Below are 18424 nucleotides of genomic sequence, written 5' to 3'. Positions count from 1 at the left end.
GCATCTTGCTTCCAGCTCTTTGGGAAGCTAAGAAACAACTCGCTATGCACAGTCCTCTTACAGCCTACCGGGAAGATCTCTTCCAAAGGCCTGTGAAACGCAGTTTCTTTGCAGGCCTGATCTGGCTGAAGTAGGACTTCTGCTCTGGGTGTGCTACATTGCCCCAGAGCTGAAAGGCACGACGTGCAGGCTTCTTTCCAAAGGGCGAGTTGGGCCCCACAGCATCTTGCTTCCAGTTCTTTGGAGAGCTAAGAAACACCTCGCTCTGCTCAGTGCTCTTACAGCCTAGTGGGAACATCTCTTCCAAAGGCCTGTGTAACGCAGTTTCTTTGCAGGCCTGATCTGGCTGAAGTAGGACTTCTGCTCTGGGTGTGCTACATTGCCCTAGAGCTGAAAGGCACAACGTGCACGCTTTTTCCAAAAGGGCGAGTTGGGCCCCACAGCATCTTGCTTCCACCTCTTTGGGAAGCTAAGAAACAACTCGCTCTGCACAGTGGTCTTACAGCCTACCGGGAACATCTCTTCCAAAGGCCTGTGAAACGCAGTTTCTTTGCAGGCCTAATCTGGCTGAAGTAGGACTTCTGCTCTGGGTGTGCTACACTGCCCTAGAGCTGAAAGGCACAACGTGCAGGCTTCTTTCCAAAGGGCGAGTTGGGCCCCACAGCATCTTGCTTCCAGCTCTTTGGGAAGCTAAGAAACAACTGGCTCTGCACAGTGCTCTTACGGCCTACCGGGAACATCTCTTCCAAAGGCCTGTGAAACGCAGTTTCTTTGCAGGCCTGATCTGGCTGAAGTAGGACTTCTGCTCTGGGTGTGCTACATTGCCCTAGAGCTGAAAGGCACAACGTGCAGGCTTCTTTCCAAAGGGCGAGTTGGGCCCCACAGCATCTTGCTTCCAGCTCTTTGGGAAGCTAAGAAACAACTCGCTCTGCACAGTGCTCTTACAGCCTACCGTGAACATCTCTTCCAAAGGCCTGTGAAACGCAGTTTCTTTGCAGGCCTGATCTGTCTGAAGTAGGACTTCTGCTCTGGGAGTGCTACATTGCCCTAGAGCTGAAAGGCACAACGTGCAGGCTTCTTTCCAAAGGGTGAGTTGGGCCCCACAGCATCTTGCTTCCAGCTCTTTGGGAAGCTAAGAAACAACTCGCTCTGCACAGTGCTCTTACAGCCTACCGGGAACATCTCTTCCAAAGGCATGTGAAACGCAGTTTCTTTGCAGGCCTGATCTGGCTGAAGTAGGACTTCTGCTCTGGGTGTTCTACACTGCCCTAGAGCTGAAAGGCACAACGTGCAGGCTTCTTTCCAAGGGGCGTGTTGATCCCCACAGTCATCTTGCTTCCAGCTCTTTGGGAAGCTAAGAAACAACTCGCTCTGCACAGTGCTCTTACAGCCTACCTGGAACATCTCTTCCAAAGGCCTGTGAAACGCAGTTTCTTTGCAGGCCTGATCTGGCTGAAGTAGGACTTCTGCTCTGGGTGTGCTACATTGCCCTAGAGCTGAAAGGCACAACGTGCAGGCTTCTTTCCAAAGGGTGAGTTGGGCCCCACAGCATCTTGCTTCCAGCTCTTTGGGAAGCTAAGAAACAACTCGCTCTGCACAGTGCTCTTACAGCCTACCGGGAACACCTCTTCCAAAGGCCTGTGAAACGCAGTTTCTTTGCAGGCCTGATCTGGCTGAAGTAGGACTTCTGCTCTGGGTGTGCTACATTGCCCCAGAGCTGAAAGGCACGACGTGCAGGCTTCTTTCCAAAGGGCGAGTTGGGCCCCACAGCATCTTGCTCCCAGTTCTTTGGGGAGCTAAGAAACACCTCGCTCTGCTCAGTGCTCTTACAGCCTACCGGGAACATCTCTTCCAAAGGCCTGTGAAACGCAGTTTCTTTGCAGGCCTAATCTGGCTGAAGTAGGACTTCTGCTCTGGGTGTGCTACACTGCCCTAGAGCTGAAAGGCACAACGTGCAGGCTTCTTTCCAAAGGGCGAGTTGGGCCCCACAGCATCTTGCTTCCAGCTCTTTGGGAAGCTAAGAAACAACTCGCTCTGCACAGTGCTCTTACAGCCTACCGGGAACATCTCTTCCAAAGGCCTGTGAAACGCAGTTTCTTTGCAGGCCTAATCTGGCTGAAGTAGGACTTCTGCTCTGGGTGTGCTACACTGCCCTAGAGCTGAAAGGCACAACGTGCAGGCTTCTTTCCAAAGGGCGAGTTGGGCCCCACAGCATCTTGCTTCCAGCTCTTTGGGAAGCTAAGAAACAACTGGCTCGGCACAGTGCTCTTACGGCCTACCGGGAACATCTCTTCCAAAGGCCTGTGAAACGCAGTTTCTTTGCAGGCCTGTTCTGGCTGAAGTAGGACTTCTGCTCTGGGTGTGCTACATTGCCCTAGAGCTGAAAGGCACAACGTGCAGGCTTCTTTCCAAAGGGCGAGTTGGGCCCCACAGCATCTTGCTTCCAGCTCTTTGGGAAGCTAAGAAACAACTCGCTCTGCACAGTGCTCTTACAGCCTACCGGGAACATCTCTTCCAAAGGCCTGTGAAACGCAGTTTCTTTGCAGGCCTGATCTGGCTGAAGTAGGACTTCTGCTCTGGGTGTGCTACATTGCCCTAGAGCTGAAAGGCACAACGTGCAGGCTTCTTTCCAAAGGGTGAGTTGGGCCCCACAGCATCTTGCTTCCAGCTCTTTGGGACGCTAAGAAACAACTCGCTCTGCACAGTGGTCTTACAGCCTACCGGGAACATCTCTTCCAAAGGCATGTGAAACGCAGTTTCTTTGCAGGCCTGATCTGGCTGAAGTAGGACTTCTGCTCTGGGTGTGCTACATTGCCCTAGAGCTGAAAGGCACAACGTGCAGGCTTCTTTCCAAAGGGCGAGTTGGGCCCCACAGCATCTTGCTTCCAGCTCTTTGGGAAGCTAAGAAACAACTCGCTCTGCACAGTGCTCTTACAGCCTACCGGGAACATCTCTTCCAAAGGCCTGTGAAATGCAGTTTCTTTGCAGGCCTGATCTGGCTGAAGTAGGACTTCTGCTCTGGGTGTTCTACACTGCCCTAGAGCTGAAAGGCACAACGTGCAGGCTGCTTTCCAAGGGGCGAGTTGATCCCCACGGCATCTTGCTTCCAGCTCTTTGGGAAGCTAAGAAACAACTCGCTCTGCACAGTGCTCATACAGCCTACCGGGAACATCTCTTCCAAAGGCCTGTGAAATGCAGTTTCTTTGCAGGCCTGATCTGGCTGAAGTAGGACTTCTGCTCTGGGTGTGCTACATTGCCCTAGAGCAGAAAGGCACAAAGTGCAGGCTTCTCTCAAAAGGGCGACTTGGGCCCCACAGCTTCTTGCTTCCAGCTCTTGGGAAGCTAAGAAACAACTCGCTCTGCACAGTGCTCTTACAGCCTACCGGGAACATCTCTTCCAAAGGCCTGTGAAACGCAGTTTCTTTGCAGGCCTGATATGGCTGAAGTTGGACTTCTGCTCTGGGTGTTCTACACTGCCCTAGAGCTGAAAGGCACAACGTGCAGGCTTCTTTCCAAAGGGCGAGTTGATCGCCACGGCATCTTGTTTCCAGCTCTTTGGGAAGCTAAGAAACAACTCGCTCTGCACAGTGCTCTTACAGCCTACCGGGAACAACTCTTCCAAAGGCCTGTGAAACGCAGTTTCTTTGCAGGCCTGATCTGGCTGAAGTAGGACTGCTGCTCTGGCTGTGCTACTTTGCCCTAGAGCTGAAAGGCACAACGTGCAGGCTTCTTTCCAAAGGGCGAGTTGGGCCCCACAGCATTTTGTTTCCAGCTCTTTGCGAACCTAAGAAACAACTCGCTCTGCACAGTGCTCTTACAGCCTACCGGGAACATCTCTTCCAAAGGCCTGTGAAACGCAGTTTCTTTGCAGGCCTGATCTGGCTGAAGTAGGACTTCTGCTCTGGGTGTGCTACATTGCCCTAGAGTTGAAAGGCACAACGTACAGACTACTTTCGAACGGGCGAGTTGGTACCCACAGCATCTTGCTTCCAGCTCTTTGGGAAGCTAAGAAACAACTCGCTCTGCACAGTGCTCTTACAGCCTAGTGGGAACAACTCTTCCAAAGGCCTGTGAAACGCAGTTTCTTTGCAGGCCTGATCTGGCTAAAGTAGGACTTCTGCTCTGGGTGTGCTACATTGCCCTAGAGCTGAAAGGCACAACGTGCAGGCTTCTTTCCAAAGGGCGAGTTGGTCCCCACAGCATCTTGCTTCCAGCTCCTTGGGAAGCTAAGAAACAACTCGCTCTGCCCAGTGCTCTACAGCCTACCGGGAACATCTCTTCCAAAGGCCTGTGAAACGCAGTTTCTTTGCAGGCCTGATCTGGCTAAAGTAGGACTTCTGCTCTGGGTGTGCTACATTGCCCTAGAGCTGAAAGGCCCAACGGGCAGGCTTCTTTCCAATGGGCGAGTTGGGCCCCACAGCATCTTGCTTCCAGCTCTTTGCGAGCCTAAGAAACAACTCGCTCTGCACAGTGCTCTTACAGCCTACCGGGAACATCTCTTCCAAAGGCCTGTGAAACGCAGTTTCTTTGCAGGCCTGATCTGGCTGAAGTAGGACTTCTGCTCTGGGTGTTCTACACTGCCCTAGAGCTGAAAGGCACAACGTGCAGGCTTCTTTCCAAGAGGCGTGTTGATCCCCACGTCATCTTTCTTCCAGCTCTTTGGGAAGCTAAGAAACAACTCGCTCTGCTCAGTGCTCTTACAGCCTACCGGGAACATCTCTTCCAAAGGCCTGTGAAACACAGTTTCTTTGCAGGCCTGATTTGGCTGAAGTAGGACTTCTGCTCTGGGTGTGCTACATTGCCCTAGAGCTGAAGGGCCCAACGTGCAGGCTTCTTTACAAAGGGCGAGTTGGGCCCCACAGCATCTTTCTTCCAGCTCTTTGGGAAGCTAAGGAACAACTCGCTCTGCACAGTGCTCTTACAGCCTACCGGGAACATCTCTTCCAAAGGCCTGTGAAACGCAGTTTCTTTGCAGGCCTGATCTGGCTGAAGTAGGACTTCTGCTCTGGGTGTGCTACATTGCCCTAGAGCAGAAAGGCACAACGTGCAGGCTGCTTTCCAAGGGGCGAGTTGATCCCCAGGGCATCTTGCTTCCAGCTCTTTGGGAAGCTAAGAAACAACTCGCTCTGCACAGTGCTCATACAGCCTACCGGGAACATCTCTTCCAAAGGCCTGTGAAATGCAGTTTCTTTGCAGGCCTGATCTGGCTGAAGTAGGACTTCTGCTCTGGGTGTGCTACATTGCCCTAGAGATGAAAGGCACAACGTGCAGGCTTCTTTCCAAAGGGCGAGTTGGGCCCCACAGCATCTTGCTTCCAGCTCTTTGGGAAGCTAAGAAACAACTCGCTCTGCACAGTGCTCTTACAGCCTACCGGGAACATCTCTTCCAAAGGCCTGTGAAACGCAGTTTCTTTGCAGGCCTGATCTGGCTGAAGTAGGACTTCTGCTCTGGGTGTGCTACATTGTCCTAGAGCTGAAAGGCACAACGTGCAGGCTTCTTTCAAAAGGGTGAGTTGGGCCCCACAGCATCTTGCTTCCAGCTCTTTGGGAAGCCAACAAACAACTGGCACTGCACAGTGCTCTTACTCCCTACCGGGAACAACTCTTCCAAAGGCCGGTGAAACGCAGTTTCTTTGCAGGCCTGATCTGGCTAAAGTAGGACTTCTGCTCTGGGTGTGCTACATTGCCCTAGAGCTGAAAGGCACAACGTGCAGGCTTCTTTCCAAAGGGGGAGTTGGGCCCCACAGCATCTTGCTTCCAGCTCTTTGGGAAGCTAAGAAACAACTTGGTCTTCACAGTGCTCTTACAGCCTACCGGGAACATCTCTTCCAAAGGCCAGTGAAACGCAGTTTCTTTGCAGGCCTGATCTGGCTGAAGTAGGACTTCTGCTCTGGGTGTGCTATTTACCCTAGAGCTGAAAGGCACAACGTGCAGGCTTCTTTCCAAAGGGCGAGTTGGGCCCCACAGCATCTTGCTTCCAGCTCTTTGGGAAGCTAAGAAACAACTCGCTCTGCACAGTGCTCTTACAGCCAACCGGGAACATCTCATCCAAAGGCCTGTGAAACGCAGTTTCTTTGCAGGCCTGATCTGGCTGAAGTAGGACTTCTGCTTTGGGTGTGCTATATTGCCCTAGAGCTGAAAGGCACAACGTGCAGGCTTCTTTCCAAAGGGTGAGTTGGGCCCCACAGCATCTTGCTTCCAGCTCTTTGGGAAGCCAACAAACAACTGGCACTGCACAGTGCTCTTACTGCCTACCGGGAACATCTCTTCCAAAGGCCTGTGAAACGCAGTTTCTTTGCAGGCCTGATCTGGCTGAAGTAGGACTTCTGCTCTGGGTGTGCTACATTGCCCTAGAGCTGAAAGGCACAACGTGCAGGCTTCTTTCCAAAGGGCGAGTTGGTCCCCACAGCATCTTGCTTCCAGCTCTTTGGGAAGCTAAGAAACAACACGCTCTGCCCAGTGCTCTACAGCTTACCGGGAACATCTCTTCCAAAGGCCTGTGAAACGCACTTTCTTTGCAGGCCTGATCTGGCTAAAGTAGGACTTCTGCTCTGGGTGTGCTACATTGCCCTAGAGCTGAAAGGCCCAACGGGCAGGCTTCTTTCCAAAGGGCGAGTTGGACCCCACAGCATCTTGCTTCCAGCTCTTTGGGAAGCTGAGAAACAACTCGCTCTGCACAGTGCTCTTACAGCCTACCGGGAACATCTCTTCCATAGGCCTCAGAAACGCAGTTTCTTTGCAGGCCTTATCTGGCTGAAGTAGGACTTCTGCTCTGGGTGTGCTACATTGCCCTAGAGCTGAAAGGCACAACGTGCAGGCTTCTTTCCAAAGGGCTAGTTGGGCCCCGCAGCATCTTGCTTCCAGCTCTTTGGGAAGCTAAGAAACAACTCGCTCTGCACAGTGCTCTTACAGCCTACTGGGAACATCTCTTCCAAAGGCCTGTGAAACGCAGTTTCTTTGCAGGCCTGATCTGGTGGAAGTAGGACTTCTGCTCTGGGTGTGCTACGTTGCCCTAGAGCTGAAAGGCACAACGTGCAGGCTTCTTTGCAAAGGGCGAGATGGGGCCCACATCATCTTGCTTCTAGCTCTTTGGGAAGCTAAGAAACAACTCGCTCTGCACAGTGCTCTTACAGCCTACCGGGAACATCTCTTCCAAAGGTCTGTGAAACGCAGTGTCTTTGCAGGCCTGATCTGGCTGAAGTAGGACTTCTGCTCTGGGTGTGCTACATTGCCCTAGAGCTGAAAGGCCCAACGTGCAGGCTTCTTTCCCAGGGGCGAGTTGGGCCCCACAGCATCTTTCTTCCAGCTCTTTGGGAAGCTAAGAAACAACTCGCTCTGCACAGTGCTCTTACAGCCTAGCGGGAACATCTCTTCCAAAGGCATGTGAAACGCAGTTTCTTTGCAGGCCTGATCTGGCTGAAGCAGGACTTCTGCTCTGGGTGTGCTACATTGCCCTAGAGCTGAAAGGCCCAACGTGAAGGCTTCTTACCAAAGGGTGAGTTGGGCCCCACAGCATCTTGCTTCCAGCTCTTTGGGAAGCTAAGAAACAACTTGGTCTTCACAGTGGTCTTACAGCCTACCGGGAACATCTCTTCCAAAGGCCAGTGAAACGCAGTTTCTTTGCAGGCCTGATCTGGCTGAAGTAGGACTTCTGCTCTGGGTGTGCTACTTTGCCCACAGCTGAAAGGCACAACGTGCAGGCTTCTTTCCAAATGGCGAGTTGGGCCCCACAGCATCTTGCTTCCAGCTCTTTGGGAAGCTACGAAACAACTCGCTCTGCACAGTGCTCTTACAGCCTACCGGGAACATCTCTTCCAAAGGCCTGTGAAACGCAGTTTCTTTGCAGGCCTGATCTGGCTGAAGTAGGACTTCTGCTCTGGGTGTGCTACATTGCCCTAGAGATGAAAGGCACAACGTGCAGGCTTCTTTCCAAAGGGCGAGTTGGGCCCCACAGCATCTTGCTTCCAGCTCTTTGGGAAGCTAAGAAACAACTCGCTCTGCACAGTGCTCTTACAGCCTACCGGGAACATCTCTTCCAAAGGCCTGTGAAACGCAGTTTCTTTGCAGGCCTGATCTGGCTGAAGTAGGACTTCTGCTCTGGGTGTGCTACATTGCCCTAGAGCTGAAAGTCCCAACGTGCAGGCTTCTTTCCAAAGGGCGAGTTGGGCCCCACAGCATCTTGCTTCCAGCTCTTTGGGAAGCAAAGAAACAACTCGCTCTGCACAGTGCTCTTACAGCCTACCGGGAACATCTCTTCCAAAGGCCTGTGAAACGCAGTTTCTTTGCAGGCCTGATCTGGCTGAAGTAGGACTTCTGCTCTGGGTGTGCTACATTGCCCTAGAGTTGAAAGGCACAACGTACAGGCTACTTTCAAAAGGGCGAGTTGGTACCCACAGCATCTTGCTTCCAGCTCTTTGGGAAGCTAAGAAACAACTCGCTCTGCACAGTGCTCTTACAGCCTACCGGGAACATCTCTTCCAAAGGCCTGTGAAACGCAGTTTCTTTGCAGGCCTGATCTGGCTGAAGTAGGACTTCTGCTCTTGGTGTGCTACATTGCCCTAGAACTCAAAGGCACAACGTGAAATCTTCTTTCCAAAGGGCGAGTTGGGCCCCACAGCATCTTGCTTCCAGCTCTTTGCGAACCTAAGAAACAACTCGCTCTGCACAGTGCTCTTACAGCCTACCGGGAACATCACTTCCAAAGGCCTGTGAAACGCAGTTTCTTTGCAGGCCTGATCTGGCTGAAGTAGGACTTCTGCTCTGGGTGTTCTACACTGCCCTAGAGCTGAAAGGCACAACGTGCAGGCTTCTTTCCAAGAGGCGTGTTGATCCCACGTCATCTTTCTTCCAGCTCTTTGGGAAGCTAAGAAACAACTCGCTCTGCTCAGTGCTCTTACAGCCTACCGGGAACATCTCTTCCAAAGGCCTGTGAAACACAGTTTCTTTGCAGGCCTGATCTGGCTGAAGTAGGACTTCTGCTCTGGGTGTGCTACATTGCCCTAGAGCTGAAAGGCCCAACGTGCAGGCTTCTTTACAAAGGGCGAGTTGGGCCCCACAGCATCTTTCTTCCAGCTCTTTGGGAAGCTCAGAAACAACTCGCTCTGCACAGTGCTCTTACAGCCTACCGGGAACATCTCTTCCAAAGGCCAGTGAAACGCAGTTTCTTTGCAGGCCTGATCTGGCTGAAGTAGGACTTCTGCTCTGGGTGTGCTATTTACCCTAGAGCTGAAAGGCACAACGTGCAGGCTTCTTTCCAAAGGGCAAGTTGGGCCCCACAGCATCTTGCCACCAGCTCTTTGGGAAGCTAAGTAACAACTCGTTCTGCACAGTGCTCTTACAGCCAACCGGGAACATCAGTTCCAAAGGCGTGTGAAACGCAGTTTCTTTGCAGGCCTGATCTGGCTGAAGTAGGACTTCTGCTCTGTGTGTGCTACATTGTCCTAGAGGTGAAAGGCACAACGTGCAGGCTTCTTTCAAAAGGGTGAGTTGGGCCCAACAGCATCTTGCTTCCAGCTCTTTGGGAAGCCAACAAACAACTGGCACTGCACAGTGCTCTTACTGCCTACCGGGAACAACTCTTCCAAAGGCCTGTGAAACGCAGTTTCTTTGCAGGCCTGATCTGGCTAAAGTAGGACTTCTGCTCTGGGTGTGCTACATTGCCCTAGAGCTGAAAGGCTCAACGTGCAGGCTTCTTTCCAAAGGGCGAGTTGGGCCCCACAGCATCTTGCTTCCAGCTCTTTGGGAAGCTAAGAAACAACTCGCTCTGCCCAGTGCTCTACAGCTTACCGGGAACACCTCTTCCAAAGGCCTGTGAAACGCCGTTTCTTTGCATTCCTGATCTGGCTAAAGTAGGACATCTGCTCTGGGTGTGCTACATTGCCCTAGAGCTGAAAGGCCCAACGTGCAGGCTTCTTTCCAAAGGGCGAGTTTGGCCCCACAGCATCTTGCTTCCAGCTCTTTGGGAAGCTAAGAAACAACTCGCTCTGCACAGTGCTCTTACAGCCTACCGGGAACATCTCTTCCAAAGGCCTGTGAAACGCAGTTTCTTTGCAGGCCTGATCTGGCTGAAGTAGGACTTCTGCTCTGGGTGTGCTACATTGCCCTAGAGTTGAAAGGCACAACGTACAGGCTACTTTCGAAAGGGCGAGTTGGTACCCACAGCGTCTTGCTTCCAGCTCTTTGGGAAGCTAAGAAACAACTCGCTCTGCACAGTGCTCTTACAGCCTACCGGGAACATCTCTTCCAAAGGCCTGTGAAACGCAGTTTCTTTGCAGGCCTGATCTGGCTGAAGTAGGACTTCTGCTCTTGGTGTGCTACATTGCCCTAGAACTCAAAGGCACAACGTGAAATCTTCTTTCCAAAGGGCGAGTTGGGCCCCACAGCATCTTGCTTCCAGCTCTTTGCGAACCTAAGAAACAACTCGCTCTGCACAGTGCTCTTACAGCCTACTGGGAACATCTCTTCAAAAGGCCTGTGAAACGCAGTTTCTTTGCAGGCCTGATCTGGCTGAAGTAGGACTTCTGCTCTGGGTGTTCTACACTGCCCTAGAGCTGAAAGGCACAACGTGCAGGCTTCTTTCCAAGAGGCGTGTTGATCCCACGTCATCTTTCTTCCAGCTCTTTGGGAAGCTAAGAAACAACTCGCTCTGCACAGTGCTCTTACAGCCTACCGGGAACATCTCTTCCAAAGGCCTGTGAAACGCAGTTTCTTTGCAGGCCTGATCTGGCTGAAGTAGGACTTCTGCTCTGGGTGTGCTACATTGCCCTAGAGATGAAAGGCACAACGTGCAGGCTTCTTTCCAAAGGGCGAGTTGGGCCCCACAGCATCTTGCTTCCAGCTCTTTGGGAAGCTAAGAAACAACTCGCTCTGCACAGTGCTCTTACAGCCTACCGGGAACATCTCTTCCAAAGGCCTGTGAAACGCAGTTTCTTTGCAGGCCTGATCTGGCTGAAGTAGGACTTCTGCTCTGGGTGTGCTACATTGCCCTAGAGCAGAACGGCACAACGTGCAGGCTTCTCTCCAAAGGGCGAGTTGGGCCCCACAGCTTCTTGCTTCCTGCTCTTTGGGAAGCTAAGAAACAACTCGCTCTGCACAGTGCTCATACAGCCTACCGGGAACATCTCTTCCAAAGGCCTGTGAAATGCAGTTTCTTTGCAGGCCTGATCTGGCTGAAGTAGGACTTCTGCTCTGGGTGTGCTACATTGCCCTAGAGCAGAAAGGCACAAAGTGCAGGCTTCTCTCAAAAGGGCGACTTGGGCCCCACAGCTTCTTGCTTCCAGCTCTTGGGAAGCTAAGAAACAACTCGCTCTGCACAGTGCTCTTACAGCCTACCGGGAACATCTCTTCCAAAGGCCTGTGAAACGCAGTTTCTTTGCAGGCCTGATATGGCTGAAGTTGGACTTCTGCTCTGGGTGTTCTACACTGCCCTAGAGCTGAAAGGCACAACGTGCAGGCTTCTTTCCAAGGGGCGAGTTGATCGCCAGGGCATCTTGTTTCCAGCTCTTTGGGAAGCTAAGAAACAACTCGCTCTGCACAGTGCTCTTACAGCCTACCGGGAACATCTCTTCCAAAGGCCTGTGAAACGCAGTTTCTTTGCAGGCCTGATCTGGCTGAAGTAGGACTGCTGCTCTGGCTGTGCTACTTTGCCCTAGAGCTGAAAGGCACAACGTGCAGGCTTCTTTCCAAAGGGCGAGTTGGGCCCCACAGCATCTTGTTTCCAGCTCTTTGCGAACCTAAGAAACAACTCGCTCTGCACAGTGCTCTTACAGCCTACCGGGAACATCTCTTCCAAAGGCCTGTGAAACGCAGTTTCTTTGCAGGCCTGATCTGGCTGAAGTAGGACTTCTGCTCTGGGTGTTCTACACTGCCCTAGAGCTGAAAGGCACAACGTGCAGGCTTCTTTCCAAGGGGCGTGTTGATCCCCAAGTCATCTTGCTTCCAGCTCTTTGGGAAGCTAAGAAACAACTCGCTCTGCACAGTGCTCTTACAGCCTACCGAGAACATCTCTTCCAAAGGCCTGTGAAACGCAGTTTCTTTGCAGGCCTGATCTGGCTGAAGTAGGACTTCTGCTCTGGGTGTGCTACATTGCCCTAGAGCTGAAAGGCACAACGTGCAGGCTTCTTTCCAAAGGGTGAGTTGGGCCCCACAGCATCTTGCTTCCAGGTCTTTGGGAAGCTAAGAAACAACTCGCTCTGCACAGTGCTCTTACAGCCTACCGGGAACATCTCTTCCAAAGGCCTGTGAAACGCAGTTTCTTTGCAGGCCTGATCTGGCTGAAGTAGGACTTCTGCTCTGGGTGTGTTACATTGCCCTAGAGCTGAAAGGCACAACGTGCAGGCTTCTTTCCAAAGGGCGAGTTGGGCCCCACAGCATCTTGCTTCCAGCTCTTTGGGAAGCTAAGAAACAACTCGCTCTGCACAATGCTCTTACAGCCTACCGGGAACATCTCTTCCAAAGGCCTGTGAAACGCAGTTTCTTTGCAGGCCTGATCTGGCTGAAGTAGGACTTCTGCTCTGGGTGTTCTACACTGCCCTAGAGCTGAAAGGCCCAACGTGCAGGCTTCTTTCCAAAGGGCGAGTTGGGCCCCACAGCATCTTGCTTCCAGCTCTTTGGGAAGCTAAGAAACAACTCGCTCTGCACAGTGCTCTTACAGCCTACCGGGAACATCTCTTCCAAAGGCCTGTGAAACGCAGTTTCTTTGCAGGCCTGATCTGGCTGAAGTAGGACTTCTGCTCTGGGTGTGCTACATTGCCCTAGAGCTGAACGGCACAACGTGCAGGCTTCTTTCCAAAGGGCGAGTTGGGCCCCACAGCATCTTGCTTCCAGCTCTTTGGGAAGCTAAGAAACAACTCGCTCTGCACAGTGCTCTTACAGCCTAGCGGGAACATCTCTTCCAAAGTCCTGTGAAACACAGTTTCTTTGCAGGCCTTATCTGGCTGAGTAGGACTTCTGCTCTGGGTGTGCAACTTTGCCCTAGAGCTGAAAGGCACAACGTGCAGGCTTCTTTCCAAAGGGCGAGGTGGGCCCCACAGCATCTTGCTTCCAGCTCTTTGGGAAGCTAAGAAACAACACGCTCTGCTCAGTGCTCTTACAACCTAGTGGGAACATCTCTTCCAAAGCCCTGTGTAACGCAGTTTATTTGCAGGCCTGATCTGGCTGAAGTAGGACTTCTGCTCTGGGTGTGCTACTTTGCCCACAGCTGAAAGGCACAACGTGCAGGCTTCTTTCCAAATGGCGAGTTGGGCCCCACAGCATCTTGCTTCCAGCTCTTTGGGGAGCTAAGAAACAACTCGCTCTGCTCAGTGCTCTTACAGCCTAGTGGGAACATCTCTTCCAAAGGCCTGTGTAACGCAGTTTCTTTGCAGGCCTGATCTGGCTGAAGTAGGACTTCTGCTCTGGGTGTGCTACTTTGCCCCACAGCTGAAAGGCACAACGTGCAGGCTTCTTTCCAAAGGGCGAGTTGGGCCGCACAGCATCTTGCTTCCAGCTCTTTGGGAAGCTAAGAAACAACTCGCTATGCACAGTCCTCTTACAGCCTACCGGGAAGATCTCTTCCAAAGGCCTGTGAAACGCAGTTTCTTTGCAGGCCTGATCTGGCTGAAGTAGGACTTCTGCTCTGGGTGTGCTACATTGCCCCAGAGCTGAAAGGCACGACGTGCAGGCTTCTTTCCAAAGGGCGAGTTGGGCCCCACAGCATCTTGCTCCCAGTTCTTTGGAGAGCTAAGAAACACCTCGCTCTGCTCAGTGCTCTTACAGCCTAGTGGGAACATCTCTTCCAAAGGCCTGTGTAACGCAGTTTCTTTGCAGGCCTGATCTGGCTGAAGTAGGACTTCTGCTCTGGGTGTGCTACATTGCCCTAGAGCTGAAAGGCACAACGTGCACGCTTTTTCCAAAAGGGCGAGTTGGGCCCCACAGCATCTTGCTTCCACCTCTTTGGGAAGCTAAGAAACAACTCGCTCTGCACAGTGCTCTTACAGCCTACCGGGAACATCTCTTCCAAAGGCCTGTGAAACGCAGTTTCTTTGCAGGCCTAATCTGGCTGAAGTAGGACTTCTGCTCTGGGTGTGCTACACTGCCCTAGAGCTGAAAGGCACAACGTGCAGGCTTCTTTCCAAAGGGCGAGTTGGGCCCCACAGCATCTTGCTTCCAGCTCTTTGGGAAGCTAAGAAACAACTGGCTCGGCACAGTGCTCTTACGGCCTACCGGGAACATCTCTTCCAAAGGCCTGTGAAACGCAGTTTCTTTGCAGGCCTGATCTGGCTGAAGTAGGACTTCTGCTCTGGGTGTGCTACATTGCCCTAGAGCTGAAAGGCACAACGTGCAGGCTTCTTTCCAAAGGGCGAGTTGGGCCCCACAGCATCTTGCTTCCAGCTCTTTGGGAAGCTAAGAAACAACTCGCTCTGCACAGTGCTCTTACAGCCTACCGTGAACATCTCTTCCAAAGGCCTGTGAAACGCAGTTTCTTTGCAGGCCTGATCTGTCTGAAGTAGGACTTCTGCTCTGGGTGTGCTACATTGCCCTAGAGCTGAAAGGCACAACGTGCAGGCTTCTTTCCAAAGGGCGAGTTGGGCCCCACAGCATCTTGTTTCCAGCTCTTTGCGAACCTAAGAAACAACTCGCTCTGCACAGTGCTCTTACAGCCTACCGGGAACATCTCTTCCAAAGGCCTGTGGAACGCAGTTTCTTTGCAGGCCTGATCTGGCTGAAGTAGGACTTCTGCTCTGGGTGTGCTACATTGCCCTAGAGTTGAAAGGCACAACGTACAGACTACTTTCGAACGGGCGAGTTGGTACCCACAGCATCTTGCTTCCAGCTCTTTGGGAAGCTAAGAAACAACTCGCTCTGCACAGTGCTCTTACAGCCTACCGGGAACAACTCTTCCAAAGGCCTGTGAAACGCAGTTTCTTTGCAGGCCTGATCTGGCTAAAGTAGGACTTCTGCTCTGGGTGTGCTACATTGCCCTAGAGCTGAAAGGCACAACGTGCAGGCTTCTTTCCAAAGGGCGAGTTGGTCCCCACAGCATCTTGCTTCCAGCTCCTTGGGAAGCTAAGAAACAACTCGCTCTGCCCAGTGCTCTACAGCTTACCGGGAACATCTCTTCCAAAGGCCTGTGAAACGCAGTTTCTTTGCAGGCCTGATCTGGCTAAAGTAGGACTTCTGCTCTGGGTGTGCTACATTGCCCTAGAGCTGAAAGGCCCAACGGGCAGGCTTCTTTCCAATGGGCGAGTTGGGCCCCACAGCATCTTGCTTCCAGCTCTTTGCGAGCCTAAGAAACAACTCGCTCTGCACAGTGCTCTTACAGCCTACCGGGAACATCTCTTCCAAAGGCCTGTGAAACGCAGTTTCTTTGCAGGCCTGATCTGGCTGAAGTAGGACTTCTGCTCTGGGTGTTCTACACTGCCCTAGAGCTGAAAGGCACAACGTGCAGGCTTCTTTCCAAGAGGCGTGTTGATCCCACGTCATCTTTCTTCCAGCTCTTTGGGAAGCTAAGAAACAACTCGCTCTGCTCAGTGCTCTTACAGCCTACCGGGAACATCTCTTCCAAAGGCCTGTGAAACACAGTTTCTTTGCAGGCCTGATTTGGCTGAAGTAGGACTTCTGCTCTGGGTGTGCTACATTGCCCTAGAGCTGAAGGGCCCAACGTGCAGGCTTCTTTACAAAGGGCGAGTTGGGCCCCACAGCATCTTTCTTCCAGCTCTTTGGGAAGCTAAGGAACAACTCGCTCTGCACAGTGCTCTTACAGCCTACCGGGAACATCTCTTCCAAAGGCCTGTGAAACGCAGTTTCTTTGCAGGCCTGATCTGGCTGAAGTAGGACTTCTGCTCTGGGTGTGCTACATTGCCCTAGAGCAGAAAGGCACAACGTGCAGGCTGCTTTCCAAGGGGCGAGTTGATCCCCAGGGCATCTTGCTTCCAGCTCTTTGGGAAGCTAAGAAACAACTCGCTCTGCACAGTGCTCATACAGCCTACCGGGAACATCTCTTCCAAAGGCCTGTGAAATGCAGTTTCTTTGCAGGCCTGATCTGGCTGAAGTAGGACTTCTGCTCTGGGTGTGCTACATTGCCCTAGAGCTGAAAGGCCCAACGTGCATGCTTCTTTCCCAGGGGCGAGTTGGGCCCCACAGCATCTTTCTTCCAGCTCTTTGGGAAGCTAAGAAACAACTCGCTCTGCACAGTGCTCTTACAGCCTAGCGGGAACATCTCTTCCAAAGGCATGTGAAACGCAGTTTCTTTGCAGGCCTTATCTGGCTGAAGTAGGACTTCTGCTCTGGGTGTGCTACATTGCCCTAGAGCTGAAAGGCCCAACGTGAAGGCTTCTTTCCAAAGGGTGAGTTGGGCCCCACAGCATCTTGCTTCCAGCTCTTTGGGAAGCTAAGAAACAACTTGGTCTTCACAGTGGTCTTACAGCCTACCGGGAACATCTCTTCCAAAGGCCAGTGAAACGCAGTTTCTTTGCAGGCCTGATCTGGCTGAAGTAGGACTTCTGCTCTGGGTGTGCTATTTACCCTAGAGCTGAAAGGCACAACGTGCAGGCTTCTTTCCAAAGGGCGAGTTGGGCCCCACAGCATCTTGCTACCAGCTCTTTGGGAAGCTAAGTAACAACTCGTTCTGCACAGTGCTCTTACAGCCAACCGGGAACATCAGTTCCAAAGGACTGTGAAACGCAGTTTCTTTGCAGGACTGATGTGGCTGAAGTTGGACTTCTGCTCTGTGTGTGCTACATTGTCCTAGAGGTGAAAGGCACAACGTGCAGGCTTCTTTCAAAAGGGTGAGTTGGGCCCCACAGCATCTTGCTTCCAGCTCTTTGGGAAGCCAACAAACAACTGGCACTACACAGTGCTCTTACTGCCTACCGGGAACAACTCTTCCAAAGGCCTGTGAAACGCAGTTTCTTTGCAGGCCTGATCTGGCTAAAGTAGGACTTCTGCTCTGGGTGTGCTACATTGCCCTAGAGCTGAAAGGCACAACGTGCAGGCTTCTTTCCAAAGGGCGAGTTGGGCCCCACAGCATCTTGCTTCCAGCTCTTTGGGAAGCTAAGAAACAACTCGCTCTGCCCAGTGCTCTACAGCTTACCGGGAACACCTCTTCCAAAGGCCTGTGAAACGCAGTTTCTTTGCAGGCCTGATCTGGCTAAAGTAGGACTTCTGCTCTGGGTGTGCTACATTGCCCTAGAGCTGAAAGGCCCAACGGGCAGGCTTCTTTCCAAAGGGCGAGTTGGGCCCCACAGCATCTTGCTTCCAGCTCTTTGGGAAGCTAAGAAGCAACTCGCTGTGCACAGTGCTCTTACAGCCCACCGGGAGCATGTCTTCCAAAGGCCTGTGAAACGCAGTTTCTTTGCAGGCCTGATCTGGCAGAAGTAGGACTTCTGCTCTGGGTGTGCTACTTTGCCCTAGAGCTGAAAGGCACAACGTGCAGGCTTCTTTCCAAAGGGCGAGTTGGGCCCCACAGCATCTTGCTTCCAGCTCTTTGGGGAGCTAAGAAACAACTCGCTCTGCTCAGTGCTCTTACAGCCTAGTGGGAACATCTCTTCCAAAGGCCTGTGTAACGCAGTTTCTTTGCAGGCCTGATCTGGCTGAAGTAGGACTTCTGCTCTGGGTGTGCTACTTTGCCCCACAGATGAAAGGCACAACGTGCAGGCTTCTTTCCAAAGGGCGAGTTGGGCCCCACAGCATCTTGCTTCCAGCTCCTTGGGAAGCTAAGAAACAACTCGCTCTGCACAGTGCTCTTACAGCCTACCGGGAACATCTCTTCCAAAGGCCTGTGAAACGCAGTTTCTTTGCAGGCCTGATCTGGCTGAAGTAGGACTTCTGCTCTGGGTGTGCTACATTGCCCCAGAGCTGAAAGGCACGACGTGCAGGCTTCTTTCCAAAGGGCGAGGTGGGCCCCACAGCATCTTGCTCCCAGCTCTTTAGGGAGCTAAGAAACACCTCGCTCTGCTCAGTGCTCTTACAGCCTAGTGGGAACATCTCTTCCAAAGGCCTGTGTAACGCAGTTTCTTTGCAGGACTGATCTGGCTGAAGTAGGACTTCTGCTCTCGGTGTGCTACATTGCCCTAGAGCTGAAAGGCACAACGTGCAGGCTTTTTCCAAAGGGCGAGTTGGGCCCCACAGCATCTTGCTTCCACCTCTTGGGGAAGGTAAGAAACAACTCGCTCTGCACAGTGCTCTTACAGCCTACCGGGAACATCCCTTCCAGAGGCCTGTGAAACGCAGTTTCTTTGCAGGCCTGATCTGGCTGAAGTAGCACATCTGCTCTGGGTGTGCTACCTTGCCCTAGAGCTGAAAGGCACAACGTGCAGGCTTCTTTCCAAAGGGCGAGTTGGGCCCCACAGCATCTTGATTCCAGCTCTTTGGGAAGGAAAGTAAAATCTCGCTCTGCACAGTGCTCTTACAGCCTACCGGGAACAACTCTTCCAAAGGCCTGTGAA

Source organism: Equus przewalskii, unplaced genomic scaffold (assembly GCF_037783145.1).
Source record: "Equus przewalskii isolate Varuska unplaced genomic scaffold, EquPr2 contig_R1859, whole genome shotgun sequence".
In the NCBI taxonomy this organism is placed as follows: Eukaryota; Metazoa; Chordata; class Mammalia; order Perissodactyla; family Equidae; genus Equus; species Equus przewalskii.
This window is presented reverse-complemented; position numbering follows the sequence as displayed.